At 35.3% G+C, this 19155-nt stretch overlaps 1 protein-coding gene across 4 annotated transcripts in view; it reads right to left on the reverse strand.

Annotated features, from left to right (window-relative positions):
* LOC105146404 (uncharacterized) overlaps positions 1-19155 on the reverse strand; it is a 207480-nt gene that overhangs the window by 21512 nt on the left and 166813 nt on the right. The window contains exon 5 of one of the 4 annotated variants that reach the window (XM_087404041.1): positions 12861-12922. The exons of the other annotated variants lie outside the window; for them this stretch is intronic. The gene's annotated coding sequence lies outside the window, so the exon portion shown is untranslated. The remainder of the gene's footprint in view (positions 1-12860; positions 12923-19155) is intronic. 4 annotated transcript variants of the gene reach the window in all.

The raw sequence follows: 19155 nt of genomic DNA on the forward strand, positions 1-19155 counted from the left end.
CGGAGCCACGAGCGTCATAAGGAAGGCCGGAAACAAAAAGCATTATGCCTCTGTCCCCCTTTGGAGTTTCGGATAGCAACAAAGAGAGGCAAAGAAAAGAAAAGAAAAGAGATTGGTTCGATCCGACTTTTCGGGAAATCATAAATTACTATATGTGTATTAAACAACCATCAGTTCCATCTTCCTTTTCTATTACTATCTGAGCTTATCTCGATACGTGTCATATCGAAATCTTTGGTTCTCCATTGCGTTGCTTGGAGAAATCACGTGGATGTAATTGAACAGAAAAAGAGAACGCAATATCCGCAAGATTGTGCTGGGAAAGCGTAGCTCTTAGTACATCTTTCTAAGACAAAAAACAATTCTGCATGCGGTTTTCAATATTTTTCTAACGTGGAACTACGTAAGCATTGCATTACTACATCGTGAGCTGAAATCACACAGAAATTTGTAATGGAGGTTCAAATCAATGCGGAGAAAATTGCTAGTTGCTTAAATAGCTATTAGATAAAATTTACTTAGTGGAATCTATTGATCTATTGGTACTTCAATGCTATGTAGATCAAACAGATTCTTTTCTCGAAAGTGAGAATCTCAACACAGATTGTAATGACTCATAAGTTTTCAATCTGCAAATGCATTCATGCTTTGCGTGTGCAAATATGTGGTACATTCTCTTCGAAAGAACTTAAGAATGTTTAACGAGATATCGACCCCTACCAGCCGCGCGAGTATGTGAATTCCTCTTAACGAACTGGTATTCTGAAGAGGGTGTCCAAAGTGCAAAGTATGTGCTGAAGTTGTGTGCAAAAGAAAAAAACTATAAAAGTCTATCTAGAGTCTATTACGTTAATAAAATAAAAACAACAATTCTTATATCATTAAATAATTGAGCTTCTTTGTACATACATATCTTCTTATATGATATTCGTTTTACACACGCACAATTTTTAGTTATTCTTATAAATCCTTATCACACGAAAAAATATAAAATATTTGCATTATTATTAAGACTACGAGACGAAGCATCGTCCGAATACTTATTTAGTTTAAAAGAAACAGCTTTGATTTTCGAGTGTGTTGTTCACTACAAATAAATATAGTTCTAATTTTATATATTTGACTCAAGTTCTTATACGATATACGTATCTTCCTCCTCCCCCTTCCTCCCTCTCTCTCTCTATCCTACATGATTAAATATTCATCTTATGACATAAAGACAGACGGTGCAATATCTGCTCGAAACCACCTTGAAGGAAGTCTACCGATATCCTACATATCTTACAGATTTAAGATCAAGTTTATGACATATCGTTGTAAAAAACTTTGCCTACTTCTAAACACATAAATAATTTTCAAGACAGTGTTACCGATCTCGATTTCTAAAGCGACTGGCTGTGATATATTGCCAAAACAATAGTGTGCTTCTCCATAAATCTCTACAGTTAGCAACTCGTTATGTCTGCGCGTTAGCACTTCTCGAGTAATAACTGGTAGCTTCGATGCAGTCCAGTGCAGTTTGTTTAACGAGCTTCTCGTCCCCTGCCAATCGCGCGAACGTGCCCACGAATTCGCTCCAATAAGGGGAAAACGACGTGTTGAAGCCTATACGACGGAGCAATTGCATTCACGGTCCTTAACGGGTCGTTATTTAGCCAAGTGTAAATTTATCGAAGTGTAAATTCGCAGTACATGCGTAATGTCAAAAGAAAGAAGAAATATAAGAAGGGTTTGCTTCTCTGTAGGATACAAATTTGTCAGTCATATAAAGGGTTGTCACGGAGAACAAATTTTAAAATTCCCTGAACTTTTCCAGGTTTTCCAGATGAAAATGGAAAACTTTCCAACATAAAATATGTAAATTTTAACACATTTAAAGTCAATAGTTGTAGGAAAGCTAGTCTATATTATTAAAAACAAAGAAAAAAAGGCTTAATAGCATACTATTTTTGATGCAAATTCAAGTAAAAAAAAAATAAATTAGTATTGGAAAAGAGAATGCTGTTACAAAAAAGATTAAATAAAAATACTGAATAAAATATAAATTTTAATTAATAATATTTTATAATATTAAAATTGTTTAAAGTGTGCAAGTTTTGAACGTATTTCACTATAAACATCAGATATACAATATTAAAAAATTATAACAATTCTGGAATAGGATCAGTTTAAGGAAATTGTGAGCAAATTTCAAAATTTCAGATTTTTTTACATTTTCCCCTGATTTTTCTCGGTTTTCCCGGTTTTTCAATTGTCTGTGGCAACCCTGAATGAAATGCAAGAGATCCTCCCGGCCGAGGTAATATTTTTCGCAATAAGAATTAATTATTTACAGATTTTAATATGTTAATCAACATTATTAAGATCATTTCGAAAATGCGAATTGCATCAAATATTTGTTAAATTACTAGTCAATTTAACTCGTGATAATAGTTTAGTAGAGTTAGCTTTTTTTCAAAGACCGAAAAATCATTTCGGCGCGCGTTTCTGGGTCTACATACGTAGTATTAGGTGTTGGAATTAATTCGTAGCGTTTTTAATGAAAGAATGTTATTTATTTCACATGAGCATTAAAAAATACATTAATGAAAGTACTTCCCATCACTTGTAAAACGCTACGAATTAATTCCAACACCTAATATATAAATGCAAGAATCACGCAAGAATCATACAAGCATTTAAAATCCATGTAAGGCTTTGATTTCTATAGTTTGTGTTATCACATATACGGTCCTATAATATGTAATAATAGTAATATGTAATAAATAGTAATAGATTTGTAGATCATGATCGCGTATATCAATTTTAATTGTCATTAGTTTGTTTAATTATTAACTACTATTTATTCATAAACTTACTACAAAAACGTTACGGTATACGTGTAACATTTGATCGTTGAAATATAATGCCTTAGCGGCCAACGCGAGGATTTAAACGCGATCGAGTGCCAACGAGAGCTTTGTCAAAGCTCCAAGTAGCGCAAGGACATTCCGGAAGTTGGAGCGCACGAGCGAACGAGGTAGCACGTGTTGCACGTTCCGTTGAAATATTTTTCGGAATATTCCGAGGTATTTCGCTCTCGGCAGTGAATTCACACGGTTTTTCGGTTACTCGCAGTTTACAACTACGGTAATAATATGAATTTCGCGTGGTGCGCGTAACAAGACGGTCGGTCGCAATATCGCTACCTCAAAACGCCATAAAACTTCTTTATAGCTTTCCACATCGTGAAAATTTATTAGAAAACATGAAACACATCAGTAAGTTTTAATACTAATATTAGACGGTTAATTTAAGAAATATCTTATGCTGCATACAATTTTTTAAAGGATACATTATAGAGTTTCAAAAAAAATATTATAGTACTTTATACATTAACTAAAATCGTTGTCAATGTATCAAACTTTTACTATTTTTAAAAAGTTTGTTGAAAAGAATTTAAAAAATAACAAATTCTAGTAAGATAAAACCAATAAGTAATTAGCGCATAAAAACTGTTTGTAAAAAATAATGTATGTAAAATATATATATATAAATTCATTAAAAAAATATTATGCATAAAAATCCAGCTCGACTGAAAATGTCTTCATTAATATTTATTTATTTTATGTTAATTACATATATCGATCTATATTCATTTATCATTGAAATTCTATTTGCCTTTAAAACATATATTTCGCATAATATATCTACAATATTAAAGCAAGTATTTCGATTATAAATCTCAATCGAAACTCCATGAGAGATTCATAAAATTATAAAAGCGTAACATCGGATGGAACAATATTGTTGAAAGCAAACTTTCTCTGTTTTAAGTAACAATTCTGCTTCATCAAAGCGTGTTCAATTTTTTACGAAAACAGATGAAGGATGAAAAATTGCGAAACGTGGGAATTTATGAAAGAAAACTTCGGAAAAAAAAAAGAAAACGACGTTATGTCGGTCGTGATGTTACAAAGAGGAGACGAAAAATCCGCGCGAGTGTCGCACGTGTGCGCTTTGTTTCCGAAAAAACGGTCTGAAAAAAATCGTCCAAAAGTCGAGCGTGGAATTAAAAACGTCGCAAAAGCGACGAAAAAGCTGGCGCTTATGATTTTTTCATTCGCGAAGAGACTCAACGAAAAAAAAAGAAAAAAAGACAGAAAGAGATAGAGAAGTCCCACTTGGTATCAACCGTGCAACAGGATCATTCGAGTCTATGCAGGCTTATCATCGAATGGTTGATCCTACAAGGACGAGTTCACAGGCTGATTTCACCAAATTTTTGCCACCGTTTTCTCCCGGATACTCAGAAGCGCACGAAAGTACGAAGAATTATCGTCAGACGCGTGATAATTTCTACCTATCCATAATGCAGTGATCTATATCTATGTACCGGTACTTCGACGCAAGAGCAAGTTTTCCGTTCTCTTAAATGAAAATACAATAACAGTGCATTTTCATCAACGCAATTTATATTAACGACTAATCGGAAAAACGGGATTAATCTCGTAAACAAGAGAAATCCGAGCGGAAGATATTTTCAGTCGTGAATCGCTCGAACGAATAATTAAGTCCGCAATTCGCGACCTACTTGGCAAAAATCGAAGCGAAAGAAAAAGGAGCCCGGACAACAGCGAGCGTGAGAGATTCTCAAGGACTCGCGGATTGTCCGTTCTCGACGAAGCGACGAAGAAGCGATTCGACGACGGAACAGCAGCTGCAGAATTTCTTGCTAACGCCCGGAACAAGCTGTACCGTTATGAATAAAGGAGGTTGAGAGAGTCAGACGATCGAATACCGTGTGTCGACGTTCACGGTTCATGTTTTCTCATTCGCCACCTTTGGTAATTATTGCAATCGTCAAGGAATTTAATAGCTCATTTACTCACAGAAATGAGGAATCGTTCGATTTCCAAAACCGAACCTAGAAATTTGGAAAATTTCTTTCAGAGAGTTCTCGCATCTCTAATCTCGAAAATTAGATATACACGATCTAGAAAGTTCCCAGACTCGATTCTTTCCTAAACATACAAATAATATTTTTCCAACAACTATGGCACTTTTTAGTACCAACACTCAACTACTTGTGTGATTTTTTTATGACGTTGCAAGTAGTATGTTTCAAGAATTGTCTGGGTTTCGTTAGATTTTTTTCCCTTGTAAAAATTTTCTTAATGGAACAAAGGCTGTTGTTAAATTTTTATTTCAAAATTCAAATCTAGGGTTGATCTCGGGGGAAACAAAATCGATCAAAGTAAAGGCGACAAAATCCAAAATCAAGACGACATTGACCACTTTTTTGACGCAGATGGTATAATTTTTGAAATTTAAAATGCAAATGAAGGAAACGCGTTTTGATAACATTTAAATATCAAGGTGAATTGTCTTCGAAATTTGCCTTCAATGTGACGAAAGATGACTACTAAAAACTTTTTAAAAGAATATCCTGAGCATCGAGATCGAAGGGGAAGCACATTGAAATTTTGAGTTTTCATTAATAAAATTTATATCTCTATTTCTCGATTTTTCTTTAATTCATTTCGTTTCGAAACTTTTTAGACAGATCATGTATAAAATTGCAGATATTAATTTCAATATTTATCTAATTAATATCTATGTTGCTGTTTCCAATTTCGATGTCATCGTAATTTAGGATCTAATTACCAAAATATTTAACATTAAAATTTTTTAATTGCGACAGGTTGATGTATACGATTATTTCTGAACTTTTTAATAAGATGTATCGCTTCGTTTACTAAACACTACATTCCATGTACTTATAGTATATGACAATAGTGACATGATATAGATTTTTGCATTGCAATATTGTACGAGAACCAATTAATGTAAATAGGAAAAAAGGGAAAAGAAGATGAAAATAAAGGCGACGTGATAAGTGCGATACAAGTCGTCCATTCATTTGTAGCTCTCGTTGGAAAATTGCGGGTAGCCAAAGTAGGATAAAACGATCATGGAATTTCCGTGCAACGAGCTGCAGCATTGCAACTTGAGTGCAACGAACGACTCGGTATACAAATGTCACGGATTACAAATGACCATGGCTTCACTAGCAGAAAGCGTTGACCGCGTAACCTCGATAATAACGATCTCGAATTACTTGTCGCTGCAGCCGATCGCACGAGTTTTGTAGTTATTAAATAACCGCTTTTATCGCGACGATAATTTCAAACATTGCGCATCCTATTTATGCATAACGCGTAACATCATTTAATAACGCGTGCGCATTCTCTCACTAGTTGCAATCAAGTACATACATGAGTACTAATTATACATTGGATACTCCTTGATGCGACATTTAAAATAACTATAACTAACCTGTCTCATGAATATCTCTGTGCGCGAACGATTAAAAACTCGATGAAAATTTGCGTTGTCGAACATATCATCGCTTTATCATTATTAAAGTCTATTTTATATTGTAAAAAAACTTACGTAATTACCTCTCAAGATAAAAGAAGATAATAACATTTACATCTTTTAATCAACGCACGTTTCGCACTTCTCAATTTTAATCATGCGTTACGAGGGATGGTCACGATTTTTTATCATATTTAATGGCGTAAACATCAGCAAGCAGTGACATTGCCACCTCGAAATCTAGTTTGCACATTGCGCCAGCTCTCTCGCGCCCGCCCTTCCGTAACGACCGTTCCTTTTCCACGGCCTCGACCTCGCCCTCGTGAAAGACGGCAGCGGCGCGCGGAAACACGGAGAGCGGCTAAATGGAATTAAGGCGAAATGGAGCAACGTAAAACTCGGCTCCCGTAACGCGCGAGAAAGATAAAACGGGAGAACCCGTCTCTCATCGACGGTACGTGCGATGTTAACGAGTAACAGGATAAACCGTGTAGCGTGTATTGGCCGTTTAACTTCTTCGAGACTGCATTCAATTAAACGGGTCTGTATTCGAAATTATCGATCTCTTGCTTAAAAAAAAAAAAAAATCGCTTTCGAACTTATCATATGAGATAAGTTTGTATCAAAATTTTCAAAACAGCAACTTATAGCAATCCAGACATTTTGTAAAAATTTTATGAAAATATGCGTATGGCTAGTAAAACTTGTCAGAAGAATCGATGATTATCTCACATCTAATCATTCTAATTTAATGTACTATCTAAAGTTTTTAGAATGAATCTCACTCTGAAGAATAAAATCTCATTCTTGAAGATTAAAAATTAAACCACTCACCCACAGTTTTCAAAACTAACTCAATTTTCTCATTCCTTAAAATAAGATTCCACTCTAAAAGATTTAAAGAATAAAAAAATTGATCATAGTTGATTATTCTCCTCACATTCAACTACGTTAATCAGTTTTTACAGTTTAAGGATTCTACATCTATTCTAAATCAAGATTAATACAAAATAAGCGCGAGAGAAATTAAAGCAACATATTTTTTTTAAAAAAGAAAATTTTTTTAAATCTCGGACGCTCATAATTATCCCGGATGCTTTTGGAAAATCTCCCCGGATGTTCCCGGACGCTCTAAAAAAGACGACGTGAGATGCACGTGTACATATTTAAAATGTTTACCAGTAACGTTTTCAAAACATTTTGTATATATTATAGCGTGACAAGCGAGAATTTGCGGAAGAAGGCATTTAATGGGTTTACTATACAATGAAAAGCGATCAAAATGCGATGTTAGTGATGCATTAAAGCGACCAATCGATGGTATAACCATTCGAATATTCGCAGGTCAACATTCGCTGACTGCACAAACTTCGAAAAAGACCCGTTATGAAAAGAGAGAAAAAAAGGGGAGAGAGAGAGAGAGAGAGAGAGAGAGAGAGAGAGAGAGAGAGAGAGAGAGAATGTTCCAATATATGGAAAGCCAAGTGAATTTACGATTATTACGATCGAAACTGTGGGACAAATATTAGGTGCTCGAAAAATAATGGTTATATTTAGTAAAAGTAATGGCCATACTTGGCAATTTGCGATAACAAGAATTCAATTTATGAAACGAGTTAAAACGACGGAAAAGAAGCTTTTTAAGCACTTAAGCTACCGACAGAAAAAAAAAACTATTTATTAAAAGCATTTATCATTTAATAAATTAGAATTAACAAGTAATTAATTAAATATATTAAAAACTAAACGCATTAAAATCGAGCGAAAAAATTAAAGTCGTTACGCGACTACGGTCGAATCGATACTTCGATTACCGGCTCTTGGCCATTCGAGAGTTTCACTTTGCGCTTAATAAATCCTCGGCTATAGGCTTTACGCAAGTTCAACAAGTTTAACGCGTTAATTAGTGTGAAGCAATGTATGCATCGACATGCATGGAACCCGACAGCATTTATTTTCCTCTGTAAGCTCTCTAACTAATGATACACAATTCGCTGAAGCTCGACGATATCGAATCGGTTCGCAGTTGCGACACCGTTATTGTAGACCGCGCAACGATATTTCCTCTCCGACCAGCTGACGCGGCTCGGGTGAGGAATTCGCCATCTGCTTGAAAAAGCGACGACTCGCAGAAGTCGTCGGCCGGTCGGCCGGTCGGCCGATCGGCCACGAGGCGCTCGCGCGTTTATCTAATTTCCTGCCGTATATAACTGCTGACTGTACTCCCACGCGAAGAGACGCGTGGAAACGGCGCGCAAATATCGACCGCTCGGAATAATTAGATCCCAAGGCCGCTCTCGGCCGGCACAATGCCTTTCCCACTTGACACGCCGCCACGACTTCACTTTCCGCCGTTTCGACTCCGGCCAGAGCACTCGGATTCCCACTCACCGCAGCTCATATGAATGGAAGGCGCGAGATGCACGTGCGTCCGATACGAGGCATCCCGCTTACGCGAGGCAGATCGCGAGGAAGATAAAAGGTGAGCACAGTAGAGCCGCTCTCGAGCTCCTCATTCATATAGAATACATCACGTACGATACCTTCATTCCCCGAGTTCGCTGTACATCTAACTTTACTCGATACACTTTGTACTTCATTAATAAACTGGCGTGTTTATAATAACGCGCGCAACACGATTTATTATAAATAAATATACAAAATTAAATTAGATTACGATCGATCACGCTCACAAACTTCGTACGATAAATATTTTGGATGCATTCCGTTTTGCGCTTACAGCGTTTGCAAGCGTCATTTTTTCCTTGTTATATTATTATTGTTATGATATATGATAACAACGAGGATGAATCGATGTTTGCAGCGTGTGAAAATGGAACTCTTAGATATTCTCTAAATTCTTTGGAGTAGAATCTCATTTTAAAGAGTAAAAATTCGACCGCTCTTGAAAAAATGTTCTTGACAAAATTTTCAATCTTTAAAAGATGTCACTGTTTAAAGTAAGATTTTTAGAGTAAATATTATATCTGATTGTCCTTTTTCGTTACGAATTTACGGGTTACTTAAAAAAGTATATCTTGGAGTTAATAAAATCTTGTCGCAGATCTTTTGTCTCAGATCTATTTTAATAAAGATAATATTGCAGCGTTCGCAATGCAGCGGTGCGCAAAATGGCCTTGCACAAGAATTATCCTCCTTAATGTATGAATTCATTGTAATACAACACGTTAATGCGTAGTGATGCGGATTACCAGCGTAATCGTGGATCGCTGCTGAGAGATGTGTTGGAGCACGTAATTGACTTTCACCGCGAGCGCATGTAATTGCGAACCGCAGCGTACGAAGATCCGCGCAAAGTATTACAAGATTACGGATGAAGTTACGGAGGTTGTGCATCCGCGGATGTAAATATTTGAAAGGGGATTGTTTCCAACGTAGACACGAAGATCGAGATCCTCCGTTATAAAATTTCCGGAATGCTACTTTAAACGATAGCTTCATAAATTTCTCGCGACGTCGATGGCACGCGATATCCGCACCGAGAATAAAGAGACGGAAAATACGGAGATGAACTCGAACGTTTATGGAAGCGAGAAACGATCTCACGGTTGGATGAACGGCACGACGTTGCGACGACGTTGCAAAAATCAGAATTGTTTCAAGCGCAAACGAATTTCTTATCGAGCAGCTGCCTCATCTTTACATCTCGCTAGTTTCACGGCGTTTTCTCAGATTTCTGGCTGACGTGTAAATATTTTCCCCTTCGTGTGGGAAATACGGAGGATTCGCCGACAGCACGCATGATGAAGATAAGTCGGTAGAGTCGATAGCTTCTTCTCGAGTGCATTAATCACGTGGCGAGGTCGAAATGCGACCACGGAAGGAGGAAGGACGTGAGGTAATCCTCCAGCACTCGGCTATTCTAATATCCATTAGTCCTTCCGATATCCGACTAATCCATCTCCCGCGGCCGTTTTCCCGATTTGCATACCTTCCTGGCTTTCTTCCACGGCGGCGACGGCAGCGAGCTCGTTTGTCTCGCTGGGTCGCGAGAAAACCGTAGGGTTCGATCGTATATCACGACGAAGAAGGAGAGGACCCGGCAGCATTCTCTGGCATGCTCCGAGAATATGGAGATGCTACGATAACCCCGCATACCGAATTATCTGCGAGAAAGGTCTATATATTTAATGCGCACTCTGCTGAGAAGTGCGCGCTACTTCTCGAATCAACGTCGCTTCACCTCATTTCGCTTTTACAGCGGTTTATTAGCATAAAACGATTGGATAGCTTAGTACGTGATGCGAGGTTGAACAACGAGCGGTTAATTTTAGTCTCGTTATTAACTTCTGTAATCTCGATAATAGTTTCATCGCAAAATTAATGATTCCTCCGATTCCTTTTAATATACAAGATGGCAAGTATACATAGAAAGCTGTTGGAACTGATCTCTAATAAGTTTACAAGGATAAAAGAATAAAATGAGTTAAATATCACTTTGTAAAAAAAAAAACCTGTCATTTTTGTCAATACATAGTTATTTAAAAAATGCATATTTATGAATTTATAAAAATAAGTTATTAACTCTCTATGATCCAATGTTTTTTTCACTGCTTTTTTAATTCAACCAAACTTTCACTGATATTTAATTGTGCTCTTCAAAAGGTTTTCGGGCTCTACAATTATTTTAATATTGGAAAGTATATTTAGTTTTCAAAAGTGTCTAAATAATTGTAAAAATGTAAATAGTTATGATTTCGAAAATATATCACTGAGTTATGTAATCATTCAAATTGTTGACTTTTTTAAATATTTATTTTTACAAGTTTGCATAATATCGGTTATGCTATACTAATAAAAATTAGTTTGTGAACAAAATTGAGTAAAGTTTATGTATACATATTCTTTTTACACTGTGCAAAAATAAATACGGCTTTTTCTACGAATGTATAATTTATTTTATTCTGTCCATTCGCATTAATAACAACTATTTCATTTCAACAACTTTCTGATTGATATCCTGTGTGTGTGCGTATGTGTGTGTGTGTGTATATATAAAATCCACTTTACCATCATTATTATCATTTTGTTGTGCGCGCTAATACTTAATCGTTCATTTAAGATGTTAAGTTGTAAATCTTTTAAAACCGTTTCTGGCGTTAATCGGACGTTTTAGTACGCCCGTTTATCTATAAAATAAAATAATGAATAAAACAGCAAGCTCGCGTAGTTAATTAAGAACAAGATCGTTCATCCGAATTGCGTTACGGCGAGACGCGCACTCTCTCAATTGAATTCAAGGAAAGTCTGTGCCGAGCCGCATCCGCTTCTACTTTCGCTGCGACTTTCCGAGAAGAAATTATATGCTAGCGCTCGTAAACCGCCATCGTTGGATATGCGCCGTCGCGCGCCGCGTGGATTTAATTAAATATTTGCATTTGGTTTAATCCGCACTCGTCCTCGTTCTGTCCTCCATTTCTCTCTTTCTCGCCGTATCGCCACGCCGACGACGCGTCGTAATGAGAAAAGAGAGAAAAATAGAGAGTAATCATCGCGTTTCTGCATTCGGATAATCATCTGCAGCACGCGTATTATGGTATTATTCGCGCACTCGTCGGACTCTTTTCGAGTTGAAAGATTCACAAAACCACAGAAAAAGTTCTACAAAAGAGATGAGATAACGAAAAGAAAGATAGCCCTTTGCGAATTTTCTTCATTACGTATAATTAAACAGGTGTAAATGGAACTGTTAATATTCAAAAAACATAATACAAATAGCGTATGAAAAAATACTGCGCGCATTGCCATCATCCTTCGGGATTTAATTCTTTCGGATATGTACTCTCAAAGAATTAACTTGATACATAACAATTTTTGTGATGGGTTGTTTGTATCTTTAATTTTCATTTCACTTTTACAAGTATTGTATATAAAAATTTTTGATTCTTACATACCTTAACATTTTTAGAAAGTATTTGTAAGATTGTGTATTGAAAAAAAAGAAAAGATATCGTTATTTAGTTTAGGGCTCCTAGTATGTCAAAGAAAAAAAATGTGCAAGACATGAATGATACAATTGAGCTAAGGATTAAATCAGTAAGGCAGTATCCTTTTCTGAATTCAAAGACAATTGTAATGATTCGTTAAATATATTTTCTTAAAAATCATTTAAACGGACATCAATTAAATTGTCAATTATTAGTAATTAGTATTATTTTATAATAAACAGAATAATACAGAATCTGGTTTTACTGAATAATGATAAATTCTTTCGTAACAAAAATTCTTTCTAAACAAAAATTTTAATCGCGAGGCACGATACGTCGAACGATTTTGTGTTAACGAGGTTTCATAAGTAGGACAAAGGGTAGAGAAGCGCGCGTGTTTCAAGGCTCGCCGTATCACGTTGTAACGGTCGACGAGCACATAGTCGCAAGTTAATACAGCCGATATACTGCGGGTGTATCGTGGCCGGGATACGGACCCGTGTAAAGGAAGCCTCACCGTGTCTGCTCTTTACGACTAATAATAAACTGTACCTATAGAGTAAGTCAGAAGCCCTGCGTTACCGCGGCCATCTCATAATTTTCCGTCAAGTTACCTGAAACAGACAAGACATCCCGATCGTTAGATGCAGATCGTTGTAAAATATAATACGATAATTCGCAAGACTCACCGTCACGAAGAGCGAGACTCGCTTTCGCATGCGAGTTTATATATAATACGAAACTTACGTCCGAAATCATTATTGCAAGTGTATCGTGCAAATAAATTAGATGAGACGAGCAAACGTGAATGCCGGAGCGACCTTTCGCGAAGCGTTATCGACCTAGCGCTTCGCAGCTCGGTAATAATATACTACAAACGCCAATTTAATCGCGTTCATTTAATCGAGCCTCGAGATTTTTGCGTCACGCGAAGAACTCTCTTTCCTCGTACATCGATAGAATCAGTGGAGAAATGACGAGTTGCGCGAACCGAGTTGATTCGCTTCGCTGAGGCTGGTGAATATTGGCACACGACATTCCGTTCGCAAACGCGATTTCTCCGCAACTGACATGTATTACTCACCGTATAATCACAAAATAATACATACATACAATTCGGAGCATGTAACTTCAAAAATCAATCAGCTGTTAATTTAATTTCACCCGAATAACTCATTAAATTCGATCGAATATAATCATAAAACACGCAACGACAAATCACGCCAAGTCTCGTTTAAAAAATTTAAATACGTCAACCATTATTTTCTCTAACATGACTTTTAGTACAATTTCGTCTTAAAATTTCTTCTTCAGCTGTTAGTATTGAAATAGCAGAGAAACAATATTTATTTTATGTCTGTCGAGAAGATGCATTTTTTCACGTTAACAGCATGAGGATGTGTTCTCGGAACGCATCTTGCTGTATTCGAAGCAACTTTCGCGACAAAATTACAATTACTCTTCTCCTATTTTGCTTTCTCTCCCGAGAATGGTGGATTCAATTGCCGAAACCACCGCAAGAGTACGTTAATTGCTGGGATTCGGAGGAAAATTTGCTGCTGTAGCAGATTGCTGTATATAATCCTCATAATGATCATATAAGACATACGTTGCTTCCGACGATCCTTTAATATGATACATGCATGTTTTCGAACTATAAACGTTTAAATCGTGACGAATTGCAGCAAGTTCGCGATCAACGTTAGTCTCATTCCCATCGCTAAAATATATTGAACTCGTTATTATGCATACATACGACTTTTTTTAACAGACGAACATCGTTCATATATTGAGAAGAAGATACAATCATTGCAGTGAAATACTAACGCAATCAAAACGTTGATTTATGCAATATGCGTTTGTAAATATTTAATGTATTTAATGCAGTAATACATTATTTACAAATATCTCTTTTTTTAAGTCTGAGAGATTTCATTGAAAGTCATACGAGCCGTTCAAAAATTTAATTTGAAGCTTAATTACATTGAAATGTTAAAAGCGATGATAAGCGATATGAGCCTTCATTGACCAAATCGATTAACTCCATTTTTTAAATATTTTAAAATTTTATTTTTTTCGTCAAAGCGCTCGATTAACTTTTGTACCTTCTTATATTTAAAATCAACTTCTTTATTATGTTTTGTGGAGTTAATCGATTTGGTCAATAAGCGGTTCATATCGTTTACCATCGCTTTTAACATTTCAATGTAATTAAGCTTCAAATTAAATTTTTGTCAACGTAAAATTTCGCTTATTAACATTTTCTTTTTTTTTTTACAATTTATTTTACCAACTATTTTAAATTTCCGTTAAATAATTTCATGGTTAGACATTAGCTTGCATTTTCCTATACGAAAAGATAAAGCACAGCACTTTTGAGATATTTCACGGTTGTGTGATAAACATCATGTTATATAGTTAGAGACATTCGAAAATGTCTCGTCAGGATTGATTTGAATTAACGACAACCAAATTTCTATCGTGAAAGTTTAATGGCTCCGTCTTGTTTGTCGAGTACAGTTCACTATCTCGACCGAATCGGCCACCGTCTCTCCACCAGCGAAGTTAGTTTTCAAGCTATAGCTGAGTCGGAGAACCCGTTACAAGGTGGATGACCGAATTAAAGTTCGAGCAACTCGTGCCTCTGTATATACCACTGCTGGGAAAGCTCGTCGAGAAGCCGTCGAAGGAAACGAAGAAAAAGAACAAGTCTTGCGAAATGATTTCACACGATTATAAATGAAAGATTGCGTACTATTAAATTATATCTGTGCTTCTATAAACATACAAATTATAAAAATGAAATAAACTACGTTTTACTATGCTATTTGATATCCATATATCACACACTTCAATTCATAAAGTTAAATTATACTCAACTTAATTTACTTTTAATAATTTCTATATATTTGGTCGTCATTACTCTTACTCGATATTCATTAATTTAACTCAAATAATGAAATTTTATTCAAGAAACTATATTAAATTTCATTCAAATTTAGTTCATTATTTACTAGGTGGATACGTAATATAAACAATGTTTACTCTGAAACTAACCACAGAAATGGATTAATTTCTATTTTGATACAGATGGAAGTTAAAATGTTATTTAACTCAAGAGATTGAGTTGCCATTTCTCCTTTGATATCTAACAGCGCAGATATATATATATATAGATAAGAAAGATTCACTTCAAATAAACAAATGTGAAATCAAGATAAGAAATAAAAGCTCCTTAAAAACTTTTTTATTTATAAATCCTTTCTGAAAATTGAATTAGATTCTTTCGCTTCAATATCTAGCAATCCACTCTCAAAAAAATATGTTAAAAAAGGTACATTCGATGTATCGATGTTCTTTTGAAAATCTCAAAGTTTATTGTTGGCTCTTTTCCGCAACGTTGATTTCTTTTGCTGCACTTACTTTGTGAGCAACCTGCCATCGTATATTTTGACTGTTATACATATCAAAGGGTTAATACGTAGTGTAATAATAGTTGTATACATTTAAATAAATGTAACAAAAAATAAAAAGTTAAATAGTGAAGAGTGCGTCTGTGATGTATGATTATTTCTAAAAATAGAAATAAAATACAATAATAAAATATAAAAAAGTAAAAATTTAAATCAGATTTAGATAGAAGATAGATCGCCAAGTAATTAAAAGTTTCATGTAATTATACAAGATCTCAAAATAGAACTTTAAAAATAAAAGTTCATAAACACATACAATCAACAGTTGGTAATGTTTTTATTATATTCATGAAATATAAAAACTTATACTTAATTTTGAAAATTGAATAAGACTGTTTCACTGTCATAGCTGTCTACTTGAGGCGCGATTTGTAATAATTTCTAATTCAAGTTGTGCAAATTGACGGAGAAGTAATAAAAAGATACCAGGGAGAATATAGTGATGATCGATCGAGCATAAAAATACAGCTAATCTGTGACGCATAATATTTTAATACTTATTGATAAATCCAAACACAATTTTATAAATTTGCGACGATTCATAATGCAATAAAGATAATATTTAAGATATATACAGTCAAATGGATGCTATTATTAAACAATTTACTGTTTAAAATGTGATAAAATAATTTCTTAACATTTTCAAAGAGAAATATTTTCCAAAGTTTATTCCTGATTGTCTATTTTCTTACTCAACAAACTAAATTAGACGGCCATTTTAATACATTAAAATTTATTCTTCAAAAAGAGCAGCATTTTAAGTTAAATCTCTATCACCAAAATTGGTCATTAACCGAAACAATTTATATCAGCTTTTAAAAATATCTACGTCATTCTAAAGATACCAAAAAATCAATCGACGATAGAACCTCGAAATAACCAGGCGAGTTTCTAAATTTTCAAAATTAACGCAAATCGATAACTGCAATAAAGGTAAAATTCTCAATCAATGTGAGATATTTTCCTGACGCTGAGAAAACAGACGCGAATTATCAAGTCGTTTTTGGAAGAGAAAATTCAAAGGAACGCCGATGAGAGAACTCAGCAGGTTATATGAAATGACAATGAAATTCAGAACGATCTCGAGGACGCGCCATGCCGGAAGAAGAGCTCGAAGCAGACAGATCATAAAGCAGCACGGAGCAAGTAAAAGCGAAGGAGTACGAAGGGATGGCGAAAAGCAAAGAGAAGTGGTACGAGAGACGGGAGGGTTGGAAGAAGACGCCGGAAAATTTCCTCCGACGTCTCGCAGATTTCACCCCGCAGCGTTTTCCGGTCGTGTCCCGTGAATCGTAAAGCGGGTTACTCGTTTCACGATGAGGAAAAGGAGGTGGGTGGTGGGTTTGTCGACGTTTCCTCTTCTTTATACGGTACAAGGGACTTACATCCCCGACAAGTCGACCGAAGTCGTGCTGCCCCGTATTCTTTCGTGCCTCTTTCCACCTATATAAGCGCAATCTTAAATTGTGCCATATTAAATTATAATTTGATCGAAAATAAAAAATCGATAATTTCCTTCCTTAGCTAAAAATGCTGTCAAAATTATAATTGATTTAAAAGAAGTAGTATTTTTCAATATTCATATAAATTCTCTACAGTGTTTTAAAGATGCATCACATTATAAAATTCCTTGTTAATTTGTGATATTACATCTAGCTTCAAGTTAGGATTGTATGTCAAACTCGATAAATAATCGATACGCAGTTTGCTTAAACAATAGAAATTATTATATAAAATTTAGATAAAATAGGCACCGCTTTAATCGAATATAATCTTCGCTTATTGATTTAAAATAATTGATATTTCTTATTTGTTCATCTTTTACGTTAGCTGTAAAATTAAAATTCATCGAATAGTGAGAATACTATATGATAAAATTAAAAGTGTATTTCATAAACAAGTTTCTCGCCACAAGTGCACGTGAGAAATAAGAAATAAGAAATCTAGGCAGTGGAAGGAAATGCTCGCGTGCAATCGGTACATCGCTCCTTCACATTCTGCACGGCCCTGAACGCACAGAGTCAACGATTACCTGGATTGCACCGTATGCAATTCCCGAGTGCAGTGACCGACCTTGCGATCTTCAACCTGTCTTTCCGGCTTGGACGTAAGCCGTTGTCTAGAATATTTATAATGGTCGAACTGTTGGCCCGCGCGAATTGTCAAAAATCAATCAAAGCCTAGGCGAAATTAAGATACAAAAAAATGAGTAAAAAATAAATTTTTATTTATTGATAAATGTTCTTTTTCTTTTCTATCTTCTCTATTATTTTACATCTTTTGTATTATTTCAGTAAGTACAATTATATGAAGTACAATAATATTTTTGATACAAATTTATTGTTGATATTTAAAAACTACAATTACGTAATTCTTAAACGTAAATGTTATTAAACTTATTTTAAATAATCTTTAATTCGCGATAGAATTCAATAGAAAAATCGTGATATACATATTCATATGTCAGAATGTACGGCTCATAAAATTGTAACCTAAATGCATTCTCTAAAATAAATTTTTGGTGGAACCAAGATAAAAGATTAATAAAAAATCAATATATCTGTACTTCACAAAATTGCTTTAAAAAAATATAATCTAAAAAATTGTATCTTTAAATGTATTTTTTAATCTAAAAAAAAAAAGTACTTTTTATGTAAATTTTTTAAGTACAATAACAATAAAATATTAATAATACAAAATAAAAGAAAAAGAATTGTAATATTTATATCTGATAAATCTCAAAAGACTGGAAGACTTCGGTAATCAAATGAGTTTCTCAAAATTCATCGCAAAAAAAAAACATTTAAAAAGAATCCTCAAGAAGTGATCGCCTGTATCATGTCAGGAAATATTTGCCTAGGCCACGCATCGAGCTGTGCGCACCTGCATGCACGTGCGGTTGCACGTGCATACAAACAGAGCGGTCAGGGGATGACAAACGGCCCGGAGGGGTTGGTGCATCATTTAATCCCGGCATTCCCTCGTTCGACGACGACGGTCCCGCGCGAGCTCACAAAAGCCATCGTTAGTAACTTCGACCCTCGTCCCAAAACTTACCCCTCCATGTCCGGATATCTCATGCTCTTCGCCTGTAACTCCTCCATCCCGCCATCAACTAAAACCCTTCTTCCAGTTCCCAAAAGGTAGAAGGATTGCATCCCAGCGAGGCAGGTAACGTATTGTTCCGATTAATTGTATGACGAGACGGGATTACGGCGTACGTAGAGAATTTATCGGCATCGATAATTCTGAACTTTCGCCATGTCGGACGATTAGCCGAGAATCTTTAGTCGTATCCAGACCAGATTTTCACCGAGAGGGAAAAATAATCACAACATTTTCTTAAAATCAATAACAAAATAATTACGGTAAAT

This window comes from Acromyrmex echinatior, chromosome 3 (genome assembly GCF_024713525.1).
Source record: "Acromyrmex echinatior isolate Ae372 chromosome 3, ASM2471352v2, whole genome shotgun sequence".
Taxonomy (NCBI): Eukaryota; Metazoa; Arthropoda; class Insecta; order Hymenoptera; family Formicidae; genus Acromyrmex; species Acromyrmex echinatior.